Source organism: Acinonyx jubatus, chromosome B1 (genome assembly GCF_027475565.1).
Source record: "Acinonyx jubatus isolate Ajub_Pintada_27869175 chromosome B1, VMU_Ajub_asm_v1.0, whole genome shotgun sequence".
NCBI lineage: Eukaryota > Metazoa > Chordata > Mammalia > Carnivora > Felidae > Acinonyx > Acinonyx jubatus.
Window position 1 is genome coordinate 14697712 of NC_069382.1, and position 21434 is coordinate 14719145.

Sequence of the window (21434 nt, forward strand, 5' to 3'; positions counted from 1 at the left end):
AGCCCTGAACCTCCATGTTAGCAGTTCAGCCACCCTGAGGCTGCCGTGCTGTGTGGAAACCACACCCCATGGAGAGGCCCTGGATGGGTGCTCAGTCCACAGTGCTCATCTTCAAATATCTCATCCCAAATCAGGGACCAGATATGTGAGTGGAGGAGTCCTCAGATCACTTTGTCCCCCAATTTCATGTCACTCCAGACATTATGGAACAACCCTAAGTGCTATGGAGCTGGGAGATGGTCCCTCCCATGATGACGGCCCAGACGGATGAGGTCGTGCTGGCCTGGCTCTCACTCAGCCAAGGCTGTCTAGGCCCCCAACATTATGGAACAGCCGTTCCCACTATCTCGATTCCAAAACCACACAATCCATAAGCATAATAATAAAGTTGTTTTAAGCCACTAAACTTGGGGGGTGACTTCTTATGCAGCAACAGTAGCTGGGGTACCAGGTATGAACTGTATAGGTATTTTCACTGAACTTACAACAGTAAGTAATCAGGGGTATCCTGAGTCAGAGTTATGACCACAACCATGAAGTCATCAGATAGACGAACGCCCAGGAAAACTAGGGCAGTGTCAGTGGATTCTCCAGTGCTGGATGAGAGAAAAACATTATGAGCATCACTTCTAAGACAGTTTTTTGACTTGAAGCAAGAAAAGATATTTGGGGGGAGTCTATCACTTTTCTAGAAGAGAAAAGTGAGCAGAATTTGGGTGCCTACAGACTGCTGAAAATAGGCACAACTCCCTCCCCAGGATCCCCGGGTACACTGCCTTCCTGCTCTAGGGAAGACCACCACCCAACTTAGTCAGGAGGGGCCCCTGTGGGAGGACACATCTCAGACAGGTTAGGGATTTCCAGGCAGTCGCAGTAATAGTCCTTTCTGTTGTTTCTTATATATGTCTTTTTTATGCCACATTGTGGGTCACACACACACACACACACACACACACACCACAGCTGACGGTGTACAGGACTTCCTGAAGCTTGGACAGAGTAATTGTTGCTGGGAAGAAAAGGGAAGTGAGTTTTGCCTTCTGTGGCTGACATGTGAGGGGCTGGGCAAACTTCCCAGTCCAAGGAATCTCTGTGACAGGCTCATAAAGGAAAGGAGAATAATCCCCACAGAAGTTGCTGAAGTGAAAGTGAGTTGTCCAAACACGGGACCCATTCATTATATGGGGAACGGCTGAAATGAAAAATAAAACTTGGTAGACTTTGTAACGTCTTGACAGTTAAGTAGATGTCAATCGATATTGTGAAGACATTTAGGAATCCAAGAAATTACTATTAGGACTATTATTTTTCTTTGCTTAAGACAACTGAATAATTTCGCATGGACCAGGATGGGAATATGAAGTTCTTGGATGTTTCAATCAATCAATCGATCAATGATTACTGAGCAGGAAATTCCAAAACTCTTTGTTTGGATAAAGAAATTCCAAGAAAGAACTTTTTAAAGTCTGTAGTAAATGGATGTTTCCTTCTGTATTAGCTGTGATTTATTATGCATTACAGGTCTACTTGAGGCTCCAGACTTATATTTTAAATATCAGGCTTTCTTCTTCTTGTCCTAAAAGGTGTAATCATGAGCTGAGTATTGGTTTAAGGGACTTCAGTCTTCTTAGTGTAATTACCTGCCCAACATCCTCAATTATCTGATCACTAACTAGTCAAATCTCCAGTTTACCTATGGTGACATTCTGGAAAAAGTCAATTACAGATCATCTTGTATTAGTTACAATGGTGCTGGCTGTTATTACACATAAACCCGCAAAATAGTATTATTGATTTATATAAAATACACAATTTTACTTATGAAAGTTATGTCCCACTCATGTAGAGTCCGACTGACGCAAGGCTCCACTCTGCACAGCCCTCTGGTGACCCCAGCTGAGAAAGCAAACGCATGAGTGTCCTCAACACATGGCTCACAGCGCTGTCCATGGCACAGACATCCAACCAACATACAGAACACAGGGAGCAAAGCGTCATATTTTTATAGGCCAGGCTTAGATGTGTTTACATGACTTCTGCCCACATCCTGATGGCCAGAGCTCATCACATGGCTCAAATTAGATGCAAGTGTTTCTGGGCGATGCTATCCCTGGCTGACCATCCACTTCCCAGCAACACAGAAAGGAGCATAGTTCTTTGGTGAACAACCAACACTTCTCCACCCATCTCATTTACACCGTGGATGCTACCCATCCCCGAGCCTATGGGGTAGTGCCACACATTATTATTTGAAGTCCAGTCACAACAGACCCATGCTTGCTGCCTTGGTCTGCATTATAGTTTGCAGAAGTGCGTTGGAGCTGGCAGACGGTCCCTCCCATGACGACATAGCACAGATGGATGAGGCTGTGCTGGCCCGACTTGCGCTCGGCACAGTGGTGCTATGACCTTTCATGTTTGCCATGTTCCTTCACCCAAGGGGTTGGAGGAGGACCATATATGGGAGGCCTTGTGAAGGAGAGCGTTCCTTCCATCCTTAATGACAGATAGACACATTAGCATGGCGGGTGCCTGCAGGCCAACTTTAAGAAGCCAGCACTGGGCAGCCAGAAGATTTGCTGCGGGGTGCCTGGGCGGCTCAGTCGGTTGAGCGTCCAACTTTGGCTCAGGTCATGATCTCACAGTTTGTGGGTTCGAGCCTTGGATCAGGGTCTGTGCTGACAGCTCAGAGCCTGGAGCCTGCTTCGGATTCTGTGTCTCCCTCTCTCTCTGCCCCTCCCCTGCTAATGCTCTGTCTCTCTCTGTCTCAAAAATAAATAAAACATTAAAAAAAGAAAAACATATTTGCTGTGAGGTTAGGCCTTGGCCAGGATTTCACTTAGTAATAAATTCTAGCTGCCCTTATTCTTTTGTAAGCAGCTACTAATAACGTAACGCCTGGGGCAAGCGAGCCTGTATAAAACCCTATTCATTTGCATAATAAACCGGCCTGCTGTGCGGGCCCATCACCCTCCTTCTATGTAGATCTAAATTATTTTTAAGTAACGGCAATGTAAACTATCATGGACTGTTATCCCATTGTACTAGGCACTGTACAAAGTCCAGGACTTCTATAATAGTAACAATCATTCTGTAAAGTAGACATTGGTTTTGTTTTAAAAGGAGGTACCTGGGCAAGGTTAAGTAGGTTGTTCAAAGCAAATGATGAGTGGCTGAGCTGAAATTCAACTCCAGAACTATGTAACTCTAAAATGTGTTTGGGGGCGCCTGGGTGGCTCAGTCGGTTAAGCGTCTGAGCTTTGGCTCAGGTTATGATCTCATGGTTCGTGAGTTCGAGCCCCGCATCGGGCTCTGTGCTGACAGCTCAGAGCCTGGAGCCCGCTTCAGATTCTGTGTCTCCCTCTCTCTCTCCCCCTCCCCACTTGCGTTCTGTCTCTCTCTCTCTCAAAATAATAAGTGAATATTAAAAAAAAATTAAATGCGTCCTCCCTCCACCGTGCAGTGTGATGACGACGGCCAGCCCCCCCACTATCACGCCATGAGGTGCTTACCACCAGCCAAGAGCAAATGCTCTGCACACACCAGGCAAACACCAGCCCACTCCCCGCTCCATGGCAAGACTCACCCACATAAGGCTTCTCAGACTGCTCGGGGGCCTGCCTGGGGCCTTCACCTTGACAGAGTAGCCCCCACGTACGGCAAGTTCGGTGACAATGTATTCATTGCCAAGTGAGCGTTCCTGGCCCATAACCGTGCACAACGAGAGCGTAGGACCTGTGGCCACACCCACTCCTTTCCAACCTTGCAAAGGGCAAGCTGCCGAGACACCACAGCTGTTCTGGATCATCGTGTTCAGGTGGACATCATTACAAGGCCCTTCACGTGTCTGCTTCCCAGTCAACAGTCAGGTGTCCCTCCTCTGTCTCCAGCGACGTCACAAAAGCAGCACTGATTTAAACAGTGACCAGTGGGTCACCAAGAGAGCCTTTTTGCCCAGCCACAGGATATTTTAAAAGATAGCGAAGCCAAGAATCTGTATCACTTAACACCTTCTCCAGTGGGACAGGCGTGTGTGTTCCTTTGGAGAAGTCAGGCAAAGGTAGAGCATTTTGATGCTGGGCACAAGAAAGAAATGAATGCTGCAAGGTCCCTTGGCACCAGAATTAAAATCATGACTTCACTTATCGCAGTACCTAAGATTGCCAGGCCCTGTGCTGGATGATTTACACATATCGTCTTATTCAATCTCCACAAGGATCCTACAAAGGCTAAAATGTTACTATCTCCATTTTACAGAAGGAAGGTTCAGTGAATATGTCACGAATGGCAGCAGCAGAACTGGAGGTTTGTCCGTCTGTCTCTAAAGCCCAAGTTCTCTTCTCTCAACCAGCCCACCTGGAGGTCCCAGAGCTGTCTGCAAAGAATGCCAGCCAGAAGGAAATCCTGACATGGAGCGGAAAGACATTCCAGGGCCCTGTGGCAGTGCTTTTGTTGTGCAATTACAAGAAAGGGAACACGATGTTCTGAAATCGCACAAGGAATGTAAACAAGACAGATGGAATCTCAGAACTGGTGCTAATCCCTTGCTGGAAGTGGATTCCAGAAAAAAAGGTCTTTTGTATAGCATTTGACTAGGTAGATTGGCCCCTCAAACCCTGAAAAAAAAGTGCTGAGCTGAGCACAATGGCAGAGTTTTGCAAAGGTGTATGCACTTAAGATAGTTTATCTCTTCCTAAGCAAGTGGTTTCCTTGCTTCTACTGGATCTCAAACGAGCTAGTGAAGAATTCCCAGGAAGACGAGAATTTAGCTTTTAGAAGGAAAATCCCAAAGCTGACATTTGTTGACAAAAGTAACTTCACAAGGTTTGATGGAATGATCTTGGTATTTCGCAGTGAACCCCAGTGCCACCCACTTAAGATCTGTAACCACTTATGGGGACAGGGGTGGGATGGGGTTATGTGAAGGACCCCTGCCACATGCCTCTTCATATACAATAAATAAAGAGACCGAGGTCATGAACTCCCTAGAATTGTTTCACTTGCTTCAAGTGAAAACACTCCCATGTGAAAATGCATGCATATTTCGTCACATTTTATTTATAACTCAAGCTTTAGGAACTTACAGTAGAAATGAGTTCATACCATGTAGCCATTTATTGAGTATTCACAATGTGTCAGGCCCTCCAGGTAGTGTCTTACTGAATGTTGACAATACCCTGAGAGTGTGTGGACAAAAGAATTCTCATGCCCATGCTATAGAGGATGAAACTGAAATTCAGAGAGGTTAAGTGATTTTCCCAATGTCAAATGACAAAAATAAAACCGTGCAATGACTTTGATGTCCTTTATTCACGGGGAAACGACCCATGCATTGGGGGAGGACAGTGCTTCTCAAGCAGTAAAAAAGCACTCTTCCTGAGGGAGTTGGGGCAAGAGCAGATTTTTGAGAGCATAAGAAACGGCAACTCAGAGAATCAATGGCCAAGAGGGTGGGGACTTCCTTATAAAGCTCAAAGTTCCTATTTTCTAGGCTAAGGTAAGGCAGAGCTGAGTTGGGCGATTGTGACTGGCAGGCATATGCTAGGTTTCTGTGACAGTGACACATTTCCCTTAAGTGCTACACACTTAGGTTTCGATTTGTGTGGTGGGCCATGCCACTGGGGAAGCCTCGATTTTGCAGGTCCCGATATAAGAATTACCTTTATCATTGAAAAGGAAGAAAAATGGGGTGCCTGGGTGGCTCAGTCAGTTAAGCGTCCAACCGGCTCAGGTCATGATCTCATGGTTTGTGAGTTGGAGCCCCTCATCAGGCTCTGTGCTGACAGCCGGAGCCTGCTTTGGATTCTGTGTCTCCCTCTCTTCCTGCCCTTCCCCTGCTCACACCCGGTCTCTGTCTCTCTCAAAAATAAATAAACATTAAAAAAAAATTTTTTTTAAGAAAAGGGAAAAAAAAAAAAAAAAGGATTACCTTTATCACCAAGAACACAGAGGTAGTAAGTGGCTGAGTCCAGATTCAGACCCAGGTCTTTGCTTCCAAAGACAGGCTCTCTATCAGTTCTCTGAATAACAGACTTGAAGTTTTCTAGCACGGTTGTGCAACAGGTCACCCGAGAAACTATAGGGCCTTGCTTGGCATCACTTTGAAGTTTCTATTCCACCAAAGCATCTCAGGAATCCTTGAGAATAGCAAAAAAAAAAAAAAAAAAAAAAAAAAAAAAAAAAAAAGGGTTTGTGTATGTATTCAGAGGTTGCTTATTTTTTACACATAGCCCTTTCTTACCCGACATTGTTCACCTGCCAAAGTCCCCCCAAGTCTACCATCCGCCATATGAAGTAATACATAATTTCATCGAACCAAAAGTCACTTCTTTTGAACTCTAAGAATTTGCCCATCATTTCCCACTTGGAACCTACAGGAGCTATATTAGCTCTGTCTGAAGATCTCCTGTAGCTCAGTCCTCATGGGTTCTGTCGAGACTATAGTCATTAACAACTTACAGTCTCGTTTCACTGAGATCTCTGTTAAGTGTTTTGTCACAAAAAGCCCACAGGTAAACCTGTATCCCTAGCCTTTGGAAACCAAACTTTAAAAAATATATTGACGTCACTTCTTTGTGTGGTTAACCTGTTAGCCAGACGAGTCCTCTTGTAGGTGGGGGTGTGGTTCTCCTAAAGGGTGTAACATTCCAACTGTTAATCATCCTGGCAAAAAATAAATTCTGGGACAGGAAATAAGGACCTGGGATTGAGATGAAGGGATACAACTTCCTCCTCTCTGAAGCCATGGCTTGGTTTGGGCTGAGTTTGAGGATGGAGGTGCACCAGGGATTTCTGGCAGTAGGGATGAGCTGCCCCTGGCCACAAGCCATGAAGACAGCAGGACAGTGGTCTGGTAAGAAACCTCAGCGCAGATATTAGTTTATACAATATTTGTAAATTCATTCCAGGGAAATCTATATCAGTATGTATATCATTCTCTCTCTCTCTCTCTCTCTCTCTCTCTCTCTCTCACTCTTCCCAGCTCAGGGCAGGGGATATATATATAGATATATCTATATATATCTATATATATATCTCCCCGGGGAGGGGATATATATATAGATATATCTATATATATATCTCCCCGGGGATATATATACATATATGTGTGTGTGTGTGTGTGTGTGTGTATACATATATATTTCATCAACCACATATGTATGTTCCTTCCTTTATCTTTGAAACTTGAGTGAAAACTTGTTAAATGCTATAAGGTTGTCTCAGTGATGCCACGAGGAATTAATGAAAATCCAGGCAACATGCAGTTGGTAGGCAGAGTACAGAACAGAGTGGCATCCCCTCCCTCAAGCTGGTAGCAGGAGCAGTCTCCGGAAAAGGCCAGGTGCACCCAGTAGATATGCCACCCTCAGAAGGGTCAATTGCCATGTGACCAGAAGGTCAAGATGGAAGACCCCGAGAGACCTACCCTTGAATTCAGGTCAGACAAAACCTCGGGAAACAGCCCCCGAGAGACCTACCCTTGAGTTCAAGTCAGACAAAACCTCGGGAAATGGCCATGAATGTCCAGCAAACAACTGTGAAGACAGCCAGTGTCTTGCAATAATACAGCCAGGGGCCATGTCATCAGGATCGTCCCTTGGCTAGGTTGTGTCCTGCCAAGGACAACCAGCCAAGGGGGTGAGTTGGGGTTGAAACCCAAGCTGTCCTTCACTTACCGAGCCATGCACACTTGCATGGAGCTGCATCCACCTGGAGGAAGTCGATGCATGTTTCCAATGTTCAGGAGTGTTGCAGGCACTAGGGCAGCCCAAATGCCACTGTAGTTTGACTTATACGTTCAGAAGTACAGCTCTGGAGTGTTGTTAACAGAATGGAGTTCAAGTTGGGGTAAAGAGGGCTCAGGCCCACTTGAAGTTACTGTTGAAACAGGTTTGAGTAGAGAATCGTCATGGGGGCTTGGGCAGTTGGCCAGAGTGGTTGGCATGTCTCCTGTCACAGAAGTGGGAGGGGACATGTATATAGTGCCTTCAGCCAGTATCTGCAGTGCAGGGTGCCTTGGGCGGGCATTCATATCTACATGTCACCGGATCCAGGACAGCTGACCACAGTGAGCATGGGCAGACAGAGGAAGAAGACCTGTGTTGCACTGTGGCAGCCAAGAGGTCTTCATAACCTTATGGAAGACCCGAGAAATGCCTAGACTTCTGTGGGTGGGAGTCAGAGCAATGCAAATCTGTGACTTCTAGTAGGATCTCTATCCCAACTCCTACCACCGTCAGTAGCACAGGCTAGGAATTATGGCTTATATCTTAGGGGTCTGTTGGAAGGTTTCATTTATATGCTTGTTTCCCATGAAAACTAGAAGTTCCTTGGGTCAAGGATCATGTTACATTCATACCTGTATCCCCCAAGAATCCCTAGTGCCCAATATATAGTAGATGCTCCATCTATGTTTATTGAAAGGACAAAGGACAGAAAGCTACAGAGTGTGGTCACCGCAGAACTGCGCATGTCATGTTCCCACCGACTGATTCCTGGCTGCACGCCCGTTTGTGCCGCCCAGATGCTACCGCAGGGCTCAGGAGCTCAGAAAAGGCTAAGATGTGGGAGATCGGCTGTACCACTCTTGACAACCACACTTGAGCACACTCTTGACTCACCAGCTGCCTGAGCTAGCCAGTTCTCTCTGGTTAGTGAGCTGGGTATGCACAGTCTGCTGAGCTGGGCAAGATGACCAGTGAGAGGAGAGAGGGCACAGAAACCTGAATGTCACAGACTTCGCTGTTTCTTCTCTCTTTAAAGATAAGAATGGACTGGGTGCTGTCCTCTCCCAACTCCATGACCAACGTGCCAAAAGAGAAGACATCGTTGGGGGATGTGGTTGGTAGGCTTGGCCACAAACTCCTAGGTTCAGCTACAAGTTCCAGGAGACCCAGGCATGAGGTTCATGTTTCCATTAAATGTCTTCTCCCCGTTCAGTCAGGAACTGTGAACAAACTTCTCTTTCCGACCTTTGTTCTTGGTGCCTGGATAAGTGGAGAGTTAACATTTAAGTGAGCTGATATAAATGGCTATTAATTTACTTTAGCTGAATTCAACAGGGGTTTATAAGCAGGAGCTATGCACACAACTCAACGCATCAGGGGACTTTTTTAAAAGTCTAGGCTAGGGGCGCCTGGGTGGCGCAGTCGGTTAAGCATCCGACTTCAGCCAGGTCACGATCTCACGGTCCGTGAGTTCGAACCCCGCGTCAGGCTGTAGGCTGATGGCTCAGAGCCTGGAGGCTGCTTCCGATTCTGTGACTCCCTCTCTCTCTGCCCCTCCCCCGTTCATGCTCTGTCTCTCTGTCCCAAAAATAAATAAACATTGAAAAAAAAATTAAAAAAAAAAAAGTCTAGGATATCAGAGCCTTCCACTAACTATCCCATTACAAAAGTAGAGCAGAGCAACTTTGGGGAAACTATAGAGAAAAGCTAGGCAGGATGTGATCAACAGTCCCCATGAGTGGCCCAGTCATCGGGAGGTCTGAGAAAGATCACTGTGGGCAGGAAAAGCTCCCTGTGGGCGTGAGCCAGATGGGCAAAGCTGGGTGAGTTCAGGGAGAAGAAGGGAAGGGGGGAAGGCATTTCAAGCAGGTAGAATGGCATGAGCAAAGGCTTGGAGGTGGAATACCTGATACCTCAAAAATATTTCTCTTGGGAATAGGGACCAAAGGGAAGTAAGACTGAATGAGTTGGTTGCAAACAGATTAATGCTCCACAAAAGAGTGCGTACTTGACCATATACTCAGGCCAGCATTTGCTAAAACGTTCTCACTGGAATCCTAGCCTTGCAATCTTGACCATGAGATAAGAGTTCCGGTCAAGTCAAAATCATAGTCCCAGCAATCTTCCCATTAGGCAGTTCACACTGTGCATTAATATAGTAAGACTGAGTGCAGTCCTGCAGTAAAGAAAGAAATCTGTTCCACTTGGTTGAAAACCCTGTTAAACATGAAAAGATGTTCAACATCATTAGTAAATAGGGAAGTGAAAATTTAAAACATACACCCTATTAGAATGACTTTTTAAAAAAAAACTGGCAATACTAAGTACTAGTGAGAATGCAGAGCAGATGAGACTTTTGTAATCCTGCTGGTCAGGGTGCAAAATGGTACCACAGCTTTGGGAAACAGTTGGGCAATTTTTAAAACTAAAGTCAAATACATACTGTCTTAGCTTGGGCTACCATAAGAAACTTCCATAGGCCGGGTGACTTAAACAACAGAAATGTATTTTCTCACAGTTCTGGGGGCACGGTCGGTTTGTGGTGAAAGCTTTCTTCCTGGCTTGTGGATGGCCACCCTCTCTTTGTCCTCACGTTCAGGCCATATGTACGCTTACCATACAGCCAGAAATCTCGCTCCAAGGTATTGATCCAAGTGGGAAAAAAAAACTTACATTCACAGCAAACTAGGACACAAATGCTCAAAGCATTTCATTCATCATCACCCACAACAGGAAACAGGGCAAATGTCCTCGGAAGGGGACCAGAATATGCCACCCCAAAATATGCCGCTTTGGGGTAAAGATGATTTGGAGCTACAGCCAATTGAGAATCAAAGGATGAAGAAACAGGCCTTCTCAGAGCCTCCCCTATCTGATTAAGAACGGAAACTTCTGAGAAATGAGGGCTGCCGTAAATGCCCTCTCCTGGGGGGGTTTTATGGCCACAAAGCAGATGGAAAGTGGGCACCAAGATGGACCTACACAAACAGCCTTTACTAAATAAACCTTATCTTCCATTAGTTTCCCCACATATTTACCTTCCCACGATTTACCACCCCTAGAAGCTCAAACCCTTTCCATTTGTCTTGTTATAGCTCTGCAAATTTATTGCCCTTTTGCTAAAATGGTGGATAAGCTTTAAGGTCTGCCTGCCTCTTTAGGGTTTTAATTTCATTTTTTTTCTAACGTTTATTTATTTTTGAGTGAGTGAGAGAGAAAGAGAGAGAGAGAGAGAGAAACAGACTGCGAGTGGGGGAGGGGCAGAGAGAGAGACTACAGAATCTGAAGAAGGCTCCAGACTCTGAGCTGTCAGCCTGATGCGGGGCTCGAACCCATGAACCAGGAGAGCATGACCTGCGCAGAAGTAGACATTTGACCAACTGAGCCACCCAGGCTCCTGTGGGGTTTTGATTTCTGTGAAGCCCTTCTTATGCACATATGAAATAAACCTTTTTTTCTCCTGTTAATTTGTCTTTTGTTAGTTCAGTTTTCAGGGCTCCAGCCACTGAACCTCAGAGGGTAGAGGAAAAAGTGTGTTTCCTCCCCTCCACAGTTAGTGAATGAATGGGTGAACAAACGGATACATTCATACAAGGGAATACTGCTCCACAGCAAAAAAGAATAAACTACTGACACATGCAGCCATATGGTTGAATGTCAAGTACATTGTATGAAGGCAAAGAAGCCAGACTCAAAAGGCTACATATTGTATAATACCATTCATGTGACATCCTGGAATGGGCAAAACTTGTAAGAGTAGAAAGCTGCCAAGTGGCCACCAAAGTCTGGGAGTAAGGGAAAGGTTTACCAGAAACCGACAAGAGGGAAGTTTTTGGACTGAAGGAAATATTTTACATCACAGTAGGGGCAATGACTATACAACTGTGCATTCGTCAAAACTCATAGAGTTGAATGCGCCTAAAAGGTTAATTTTACTGCATGTAAGTTATGTCACAATCATTTCTTTTAAATGAGGATAAAGGAAAAAATGACACAGAACAAATGCCGAACAAGGGGGGAAATGCCTAGTCACATCCCTTGGAACTATGTTTACATGGAACACAATTTGTAATTGGGGTTTGAACTCATAGATGAAGCATTCCGACAGTCACACCAGGATCCCTCATTCATCCCACAAATATTTAGTGAGTTTCTACCCTATGCATTATTCTAGATTCTGGCGCATTTAAGGGCACAAGCAAATTAAAAATAAGAGGCTTAATTCTCCCTGTTGAAAAATAAGGGGAGACGCACTTTCCCCTTCTCCCTGTTCTTTCAGTTTCTTTCTCTGTTCCTTGCACTGCTGTGGGAGCAAATGCAGAGAAGGACATTAGGGAATATAGGGAGTAGGACTTTGACATTGTTAGTGTGGTGGTCAAAGAAAACCTCAGTGAGAAATTGAAGTGTAAGCAAAAACTTATAGCAGATGAGGAAGAAAGCCATAAGGCTATCTAGGGGAAGAATGGCCTGGTCAAAGGGAACAAGTAGATGCAAAGGCCCTAAGGAAGGTTGTGTACTTGATCTCTAAATGCTCAAATTTCACTGCCTCCCTTCTTTTGAGAGTTGCTTTCTGCCCATCTGACCCACTTGCCATGCTCACAAAACCAAGAGCCACCCTTTCTCCACCCACTCCAAATAGGCGGAAGGAACCCGGCCCTTGCTTATGTTTATCTGCACTTGACTCTTTTATGGTGATTTGATCTCTTCAGTATCTTCTCTAAAGAGAGCCAATAATCCCACCTGTTTGAAGTCATCCCCATCCCTTCATCTCATATCAAGCAACACAAGATGCTATTTCCCCAATTCTGAGATGCTACTGATTGTAAGATGCTCTATCACTTGAATAGAAGCCTTTCAGTGGGAGAAAGAAAGGAAAGAAGGAAGTAAATAAAGAAGTTAGAAAGAAAGAGAGGAGGGAAAAAGACAGGGAGAGCTTGGGGAGCTAAATTAACTGTATATACTCTTAAATTACTTTAGCGTTCACACATCTGTGCAACTATATGCTGCTATCGTTTTCCTATATACCAGCAATGAACAGGGGAATTTGAAAGTAAAAACATAACACTGGGGCTCCTGGGTGGCACAGTTGATTGAGCATCTGGCTCTTGATTTCGACTCAGGTCATGATCTCAGGGTCATGGGATCAAGTTCTGTACCAGGTTCCACACTGAGTGTGGAGCCTGCTGGAAATCCTCTCTCTCTCAAATAAAAAAACAAAACCAAAACATAACACTATTTATATTAGCACCCTCCAAAATGAAATAAAAATCTAACAAAATATGTATAAGATCTATATGAGGAAAACTATAAAACTCTGATAAGAGTATTAGAGAAGAATTCAATAAATAATAAATGGGGAGATGTCTTATGTTCACGGATGGAAAGACTCCGTATTTTCAAGATGTTGTTCTTCCTAACTTGATCTATAAGTTCAATGCAATCCCACTAAAATCCCAGCATGTTATTTTGTGGATACCAATAACCTGATTCTAAAGTTTACGTGGAGAGGCGACACAGACTATCCAGAATAGTCAACACAGTATTGAAGGAGAAAAACAAAGCTGGAAGATTGACACTATCTAATTTCAAGTCTTCCCACAAAGCTGCGGTAATGAAGAGGGTGTGGTATTGGCAAAAGAACAAACAGACCAATGAAACAGAACAGAGAACCCAGAAACAGACTCCCATCAGTATTGTCAACTGATCTTTGACAAAGGAGCAAAGTGATACAATGGAGAAAAGTCATGGTCTTCTCAACCAATGGTGCTGGAACAATGGATGTCCATGTACAAAAAAACGATTCTAGACACAGACTCTACACCACTCACAATTACCAAAGCTTAACTCTGGCTTCTTTCCTAATCAGAGATTAAATATTCTTCCAAATCATTTTGTACCCCCAGTTATTTCATAGCCTGGTGGGGACCGGCTGCTTTTCAGCCATGCTTAAGAGTTAGGCCTCATTAGCACACTTAAGATTGACAATATAATTTGAAGGCATCATGGAGAATCCTAGGGGTTTACTGGCGTTTCCTCTTTGGTTAAACTTATAGTTTCGTTTTGCCTTTTTTTTAAGGATAAACATTAAACGGCTTCTAGTGAAAGTCACTAGAAATTGTCTACAGATTTTGAATTCTGAATAACAGGCTTTTTTTTTTTTTAATGATGCATGAAATGGTCACAACAATTCCCCCCAGCTTTGAAAACTTTTTAACTCGCTCTGCGTGATGGGGCAATTTCTTTTTTTTTATTTTTTTATTTATTTTGACATGTAAGAAAAATAGAGTGAGTCTTAAATTAGAGGAAATACGGCAGTTTTCAAACCTCACAAGGCCTTGAGAATTCTATTGAGCCCACAGAGCTGACACCGTATCCACCAGCTACAAAGTTGTGCCTTCCTCCACACTTTCTGTAATCCCAACTCCCGCTCCAGCTCCAACCTTGGAGATAACAGAATTCAAAGCACAGTTTGGAGGGAAAACCAATCTGAAAAGGAAGAAGAAGACAATAGTTAACGTTTATTTTAAACTTCCTGCCTGAAATACCATGAGACTAATTTCTTTCAGATCGGACTTTGTTTCCTGAGGGCTCACAGGCAAATGTGTATTTTCGCGGCTGTGCTAAAATACGAAGGCTCCCTTTTGTACAGCCTTGAACCTCCCTTGAATTAGCTGTTGTTGAAACACCAACTCACATCTGATACAGGAATTAGGACTTAATCCTATAAAAAGTATTTTTTTGCAGTTTTGTGTGCAACATGTATGGTTGTTTTTGTTTGGGGTGTCTTTTGTTTCTTTTTGAATAAAATTATAAAGCAAAAACCTTTTCCTCATGGTTACTAGCTCTCATACAGCAAGGCCCCTCCCTTCATGTTTTAGCAGGAAGAGCTTTGCCTTGCTGCCTCTGGAAAAAATCTGGAAATATGTGACATGAACGTACATGGGAGGGCAAAGCCAAACCAGGCCAAGATGCAGTGTCTGGAAGAAGGAGTCACCTTGCAGGGGCTCAGTGCCTCTCTCACTGAGAGCCAGCCCCAGGGTGAGAATACAGCCTCTTGCTGGTGCCCGCAGCCCCGTAGACCGACATAAGAAAAGCAAACAGGACCACACGCCTCTGGCATAGCGGCCCTTGGTTGCTGGACAGGAAAGAGTAACATCTCTACTGGAGCAGCTAGAAACCCTTTCCTCTCATTTCTGGCCAGGAAATCTTCCACATTCAATGCAAGATATCCCTTACTTTTTCGGGTTGAATTATTTTCTGAGAAAGGGCCTCATTTTGCATCACCCACTGTCTCTGCATGCTGCATTTGGAGGTCCTGGACTTTCCTGGCCACTATCAAGGCACAGGCTGAGCAGTCCTGCTGGAACCGAATCATGGGGGCACCATTACTGAAAATACAAAAGTTCATGTAGAAAAAGAGACATTTGGGGGCACCTGGGTGGTTCAGTCCGGTAAGCCTCCAACTTCAGCTCAGGTCATGATCTCGTGGTCCCGTCAGTGAATTCAAGCCCCACGTCGGGCTCTGTGCCGACAGCTCAGAGCCTGGAGCTGCTTCGGATTCTGTGCCTCCCTCTGCCTCTGCTCCACCCCTGCCAGCACTCCGTCTCTCTCTGTCTCTCAAAAATGAATAAACGTTAAAAATTTTTTAAAGAGAAAAAAGAAAAACAGACATTTGATCTAAATACAACGTCAGCACTGCTTCACCGTGATACATAAATACATTTTTGGTATCCACTTATGTTAAATAGCCAACTTCAAGTATGATCTTTTTAAAAAATTTTTTCTAATGTTTATTTACTTTTCAGGGAGGGAAAGAGAGAGTACAAGCAGAGAAGGGGCGGGGTGGGGGGGATACAGAATCTGAAGCAGGATCCAGGCTCCCAAGCTGTCAGCACAGAGCTTGACGCGGGGCTCAAACTCACAAACCGCGAGATCATCACCTGAGCTGATGATGTTGGACGCTTAACCGACTGAGCCACCCAGGCGCCCCTACAATCTTCTTAAAATAACCACTAACTTCTGAAATAGATGCTGACAGTCCTTTAGTAGATTTTGTCCACAGGTTTTCTTGTGGCCAGTCCCTGGCTGGATGGTGACGTCACAAAAATTTAGTGTAAATTACATGTTCATTATAACTTCCCCAAGAATCAAAAAGATAGTAATAATTTTTTTCACTAAGCACGTACTTTTTTAAAAAGTATATTGTTCCCCACATTGTTTATTTATCAAACAAACAAACAAAAAAAGGAATTACTAAATATCAGAATGAAAAGTTGTGGATTCAGACCATACAGCAAACGACAAAACCACATGCGGGAAAAGCGGGAAAAGCATTCGGGGCATTTTGTATTTGTGCTACGGAAGCCACGCTCAGCTTTTGTTTTCTGCACGTATTTCACGTACGACCACCCTGTAGTTTCCCATGTTTGCCACTGACCTTGCTGAGTGGCAATGTGATGATGCCATCCATCTCACAGGCCACAGCACAGACCGCAGGGCACAGCTGACGGGCACACTGAGTGGTCCACCTGAGCACGCACAACAGACACCCCTTCAGGAGATCTGGAGACTTAAAGGAGTCACCAATCCTGAGACACAGGTGTCTGAAAGCCTGGTGTATGTTAAGCTGCCCACGTGCTGACCTTCAAAAGGAGATATTAGTTATGCTGTGTCTGGAAAAGGTCAGGGATACGTGTTAAAGTGAGAACGGTTTTCACTGCACATGCATCACATGCAATAAAAGCAGAGGTCTACCAAACTTAACCCGGGTTCATTTAGTGTGACCATAAAGATGAATATATGATCAAGTTTTCAAAATGATCCATGTTCATTACATTTGAAAAGAAGATATAATCTCTATTATTAGGGCATAGTATTAAACATATGCGCACAAGTTCTACCTTATTATTTATTAAGTTGTTTAAAACATGTATATCTTTATTTCCTTTGTGTTACACCTGTCATGCTGAGTTTGTGGTGCTGAAGTCTCTATTTCTATCTTCTTCTATTCTCATCTGATGTAATTTCTGCTTTATGTTAGTGGTGGCTGTATTATTTGGTGCATAGATGTTCATCATTTCTCTTCATTGCAAATTGTGGTTTTCAGCCTTAAGTGTATTTTTTGTCTCATTTAAAGGTTTTTGGCCTGAATTTACTTTAACTGATATGAGTCACTACCCTGTCTTTCTACTGTTTTTATTTTTATGGTGTGTTTTTGGCCATTTCTTTATCTTGGGTCTTTTGAATCACTGTGTTTGAGGTGCGTCTATTAAATATAATACGGGATCTGCTTTTGCCTTGTGAGCTACTTTGAGAATTGGTTCGTTTGTCCCTATAGCAAGAAAAGAGAAGACACCAGAAAAGTCCATTCCATTAACTGGTTTGTCTTACACGTTTAGTCTCAAGGTGATCACATTATGTTTTAATCATGCTTGTGTTATATTTACTGTCTTCCCTTCTTCATTGGGCATATTTTCTTTGCAATTTCTTTGTTCATTGCTTTTGGCATTTCAGAATGTTTGTATGTCTGTTCCAGGGGCTGTCTTTGTATTTGTTCCACTGACAGTGCCCTTAATCTCCCTTTTTTTTCTTACTAAGGCTTTGCCATCTGGTATGTCCATTTGTATCCTTCTTCACTTATCTATACAACTGTCAATTTTACTGTCCTACCTTGCTGTTTCTCTCCCTCCCTCCCTCTCTCTCTCTTTCTCTCTCTTTTTTTTTTTTTTTGGTTGTGTTAGTTTTACTTTTCCAGAGCATAAAATATAGAGATACTACTCTTCAATCCATATTCTCACCCTCTTTTTAGTCTTAGCTATGCAATTAAATATATTACAACATAAATAACATAATAATTAATTAATGCTAATAAAATAAAATAATATAATATAATAAGATTACATCATAAAATACATTTTCACTACTAGTGCTTTTGCTAAAGTTTACCAATTATCTCTTGGTTAGATAAAATTCATCCTCTAAAAGAGTCCTCTATGGCACATGTATACAGTATTCCCTGAGTTACTGCATATTGAAACCATTTCCTTTAACCTTAATATTTGAAGGTAAGCTTGGCTGGATAGAAAATCTTTGGCTCACAGTCTTTGTTCTTGAGCCTGTTAAAAGGCTGCCCTTTATTGACTGGCTTTATAAGTTGCTCATGAGAAGTCTGATGTCAGTTTAATATTCTTACCCTTATAAGTAATTTGACCCGTTAGCTGGGAGGCCCTGTAGTGGACTAAATAGTGACTCAAAACAGGTATGTCCTCAGCCAAATGCCTGGACCCCGTGAATGTTACCTTATTTGAAAAAAGGGACTTGTCAAATGTAATCAAGAATTTTGACATCAGGTCATCTTGGATTACCCAGGTGGCCTCTAAATTTAATGACAAGTGTCCTTTTTTTTTTTAAATGTTTATTTATTCTTGAGAGAGAGAGCACGAGCAGGGGAGGTGCAGAGGGAGGGGGACAGAGGATCAGAAGCAGGCTCCGCGCTGACAGCAGAGACCTTGATGCGAGACTCAAACTCACAAACTGTGAGATCATGGACCTCAGCCGAAGTCGGACACTTAACCGATTGAGCCACCCAGGTGCCCCAATGACAAGTGTTCTTAAAAGAGAAAAGGATGGAATGTAAATTTGAGAGAGGAAGTGAAAGAAATGCACAGGGATAAAGAGGAGAAGGCCACATGAAGACAGACATTGAGATTGGAGTGATGTGGCCATAAGCCAAGAAACACCTGGAGTCACCAGAGGCTGAGAAAAGCCTAGAGGATTCTCTCATAGACCCTTCAAAGGGAACATACTGATACCTTGATTTTGGACTTCCAGACTCCAGAACTGTAGAAAAATAAATTTATGTTTCTTTAAGCCACCAGTTTGAGGTAAGCTATCATCAATACAGGTGCTGAGGATTGTGAGTATGTGCGTGTGTCTATAAAATCTCATGGTTCAGGGGCAGCTGGGTGGCTGAGTTGGTTAAGCGTCTGACTTCGGCTCAGATCACGATCTCACAGTTTGTGACTTTGAGCCCCACATCAAGCCCCTGTCAGCTGTGCTGACAGCTCAGAGCCTGAAGCCTGCTTCAGATTCTGTGTCTCCCTCTCTCTCTGCCACTCCCCCACTCATGCTTTGTCTCTCTCTGCCTTTCAAAAATAAATAAAGGCAATAAAAAAAATTTTTTTTAAATCTCATGATTTACCCAAAAATGCCTCAAGTTCTTTCTGGAAAATTTTCCTAGATATGTAGTGAGCCTTTTAAAATATTGATTTACATTTTTTTCTTATTTCTGCAGTTTTCTTGGATTATAGTTATGTTTCATTGCTTTGTTTTCCTTCTTCAGGAACTGCTATTCTATATGTTGCACTTTATTTGCCTATCTTCCATTTCGATCACATTGTCTTCCACCTCGGCTACACCTTTCTCTATTTTATTTTCATCTTCCTGATCATTTAACTGCCCTTGTTCATTGTTGAAATCATGCAACATCCAAATCTATTGTCTTTTTCTTTTTTTAATTTTTTTAATGTTTTTTTCTTTTTGAGAGAGAGAGAGAGAAACAGAGTGCAACGGGGAGGGGCAGAGAGACAGGGAGACACAGAGTCCCAAGCAGGCTCGGGGCTCTGAGCTGTCAGCACAGAGCCCGCCATGGGGTTCAAACCCATGAACTATGAGATCATGACCCGAGCCAAAGTTGGATGCTTAACTGACTGAGCCACGCAGGCACCCCTCTGGGTTCTTCTAATAGCATCTCTTGATAGAGATAGGTTGATTTTTTTTTTCTTTTGCTGAGCCATTTTTAACAGAGTTCCTAATTCAAGAACACTGTCAGCTGTCCGTGCCGCAAGGTAAAATGTCTCTGGGGGACAGTGATGGGGAGCAGAGCCCTCAGGTCTTATTTATGTGTCATTTCTGCAAGATCCTAAGTTTTCTTCTTAGTTCCTTCTTTTCCGTTCATTGCCAGGTCTCTAAGGTGCACCACCCTTTTTTGGTTTACCTGATTCTCCCACAAAGTAATGCTTTCCTGGAGCGGCTATTTCTGGTTCTGCTCACTTTCAAGCACCTTCTCCCTCACTGTGCGGTAGACATTTCACTTAGTTTTAAAACTTGCTCTTTCTGTGAGTGTTTTTGTCTACACTATGGCTAAGTGCTCCCTGTCTCTTTACTCTTTTTCCTGGAGATTTTAAGTCTCTCTCCCACGCTCTTACCCAGCTTATAGTGACAAGTGATAGGAGCTCTCTTGGGATACAGCCTTCATTTCTCTCCTTGTTGGTAATTTGAAGTTTGGGGTATTCTGTCTCTTCTCATGCTGACGTCATGGGCTACGGGTGGTACTCTTGTGCTCCTGTTGAATTTCAGGTCTGTATGAAGAGACTCGATTTCAGGTGCTTGCACTTATCCTCCAAATATGGAAACTTGCTTAGATTACTGTTTCTTAACCCTTTTGAACCCATTTTCTCTTTTCATCATCCCAAAAATCTCATACATTATTGAAATGTTTATAAAATTCAAAACAGATGAAATCCCACAACTAGAAACAAGTCGAAGCAGTGAGACAAAGCACTGTTTTCTTTCTAGACACACACTTTGCCCTCCCCAGAGTCGGGTGTGTGAACATTTCCTTATCCTCTCCTTCAAATCACTGAACTGAGCAATTTCCAGAGCCATTGTTTTAGTCCATTCAGGCTGCTAAACCAAGAATACCATAGACTGGGTGGCTTATAAACAACAGAAATTTATTTCTCACAGTTCCGGAGGTGGGAAGTCTGAGATAAAGGCATGGAATGGCTGTTTTTTGCTGTGTCCTCACATAATGGAGGGGAGGAGGGAGCTTTCCGGAGCCTCTCTTCTAAGGGCATGAATCTCATTCATGAGGGCTCTACCCCGTGACCCAATCACTTCCCAAGGTCCCATTTCCCAATACCGAGGAAAGAGTCTTCAACATACAAATTCTGGACAGACACAAACATTCCATCTGTAGCAGCCATATTACTGGGTCAAGATATTTGGCCATGTTGTTTTCATGCAGGAACATTTGGATACTTCTAGACTTATGTCTTTTTTAATACCTTTGATTTCTCTTTTTCTTCACTTTTTATTGTTTCGTCCATTTTAAGTGGTGTGATACGACTCATACCCAATATTTGTCAATATCATTGATTTAATGAATAATACGAGAGAATGAACAATGAATGAGATGGTGGTCCCTTCTTCCTCCCTTCTTCCACTGTTTTTTAGTTACACTCTTCCTGCTTGGCCAGAACACATGTTTACATTCTATTATTTGATCACATTCCCAACTTTGCTTTGGTGTTAGCTATACAAGTGTATACATTAAATTTTCACCATCAGTGCTTTTGCTGAAGTTTTCCCCACCTATCCCTTGCTGGAAAAGGCTCATCCTTCAAAAGAATTCTCTAGAAGGCGCATGTATGTGGTACTGATTCCCTGTAGGGTCTTTAATGTGAGTGAAAGAACACTCATGAGAGAAGCCTTGTTTCTGGAGGAGAATCAGACACACGGAGAAGCAGTGGTGTTCCTTACAGATCTGATGGTGAGGAAAAAGGAGACAGGAGGGGAAATCTCGAGTCTTGAAGAAATGAAGAAGAAATACACTTTTACATCATAATGGTCACACTACGATGAAAAAAACTTTTTAAAGTGTTAATTCGGTTTTTGAAAGAGGGAGAGAGAGAGAGAGCAAGCAGG

The 21434-nt window shown here is 43.3% G+C and overlaps 3 long non-coding RNA genes across 3 annotated transcripts in view; 1 reads left to right on the top strand and 2 right to left on the bottom strand.

Moving 5' to 3' along the window:
• The window catches only part of LOC128314320 (uncharacterized), a 56302-nt gene extending 51237 nt beyond the window's left edge, over positions 1 to 5065 (top strand). The window contains exon 3 of the long non-coding RNA XR_008295827.1: positions 4258 to 5065. This is a non-coding gene — a long non-coding RNA (uncharacterized LOC128314320). The remainder of the gene's footprint in view (positions 1 to 4257) is intronic.
• Positions 1 to 7814, bottom strand: part of LOC113604633 (uncharacterized) — a 31101-nt gene extending 23287 nt beyond the window's left edge. Inside the window, exons 1-2 of the long non-coding RNA XR_003426607.2 lie at positions 7677 to 7814; positions 3587 to 6137 (exon numbers count right to left, since the gene is read on the bottom strand). This is a non-coding gene — a long non-coding RNA (uncharacterized LOC113604633). The remainder of the gene's footprint in view (positions 1 to 3586; positions 6138 to 7676) is intronic.
• A 206-nt stretch (positions 7815 to 8020) lies between these two features.
• On the bottom strand, positions 8021 to 21377 carry LOC113604634 (uncharacterized). The gene is made up of 4 exons (XR_003426608.2): positions 19934 to 21377; positions 15162 to 16369; positions 14057 to 14213; positions 8021 to 8987 (listed from the first exon to the last, which is right to left on the bottom strand). It is a non-coding gene; the product is annotated as an uncharacterized LOC113604634 (long non-coding RNA).
• Positions 21378 to 21434: the final 57 nt, after the last annotated feature.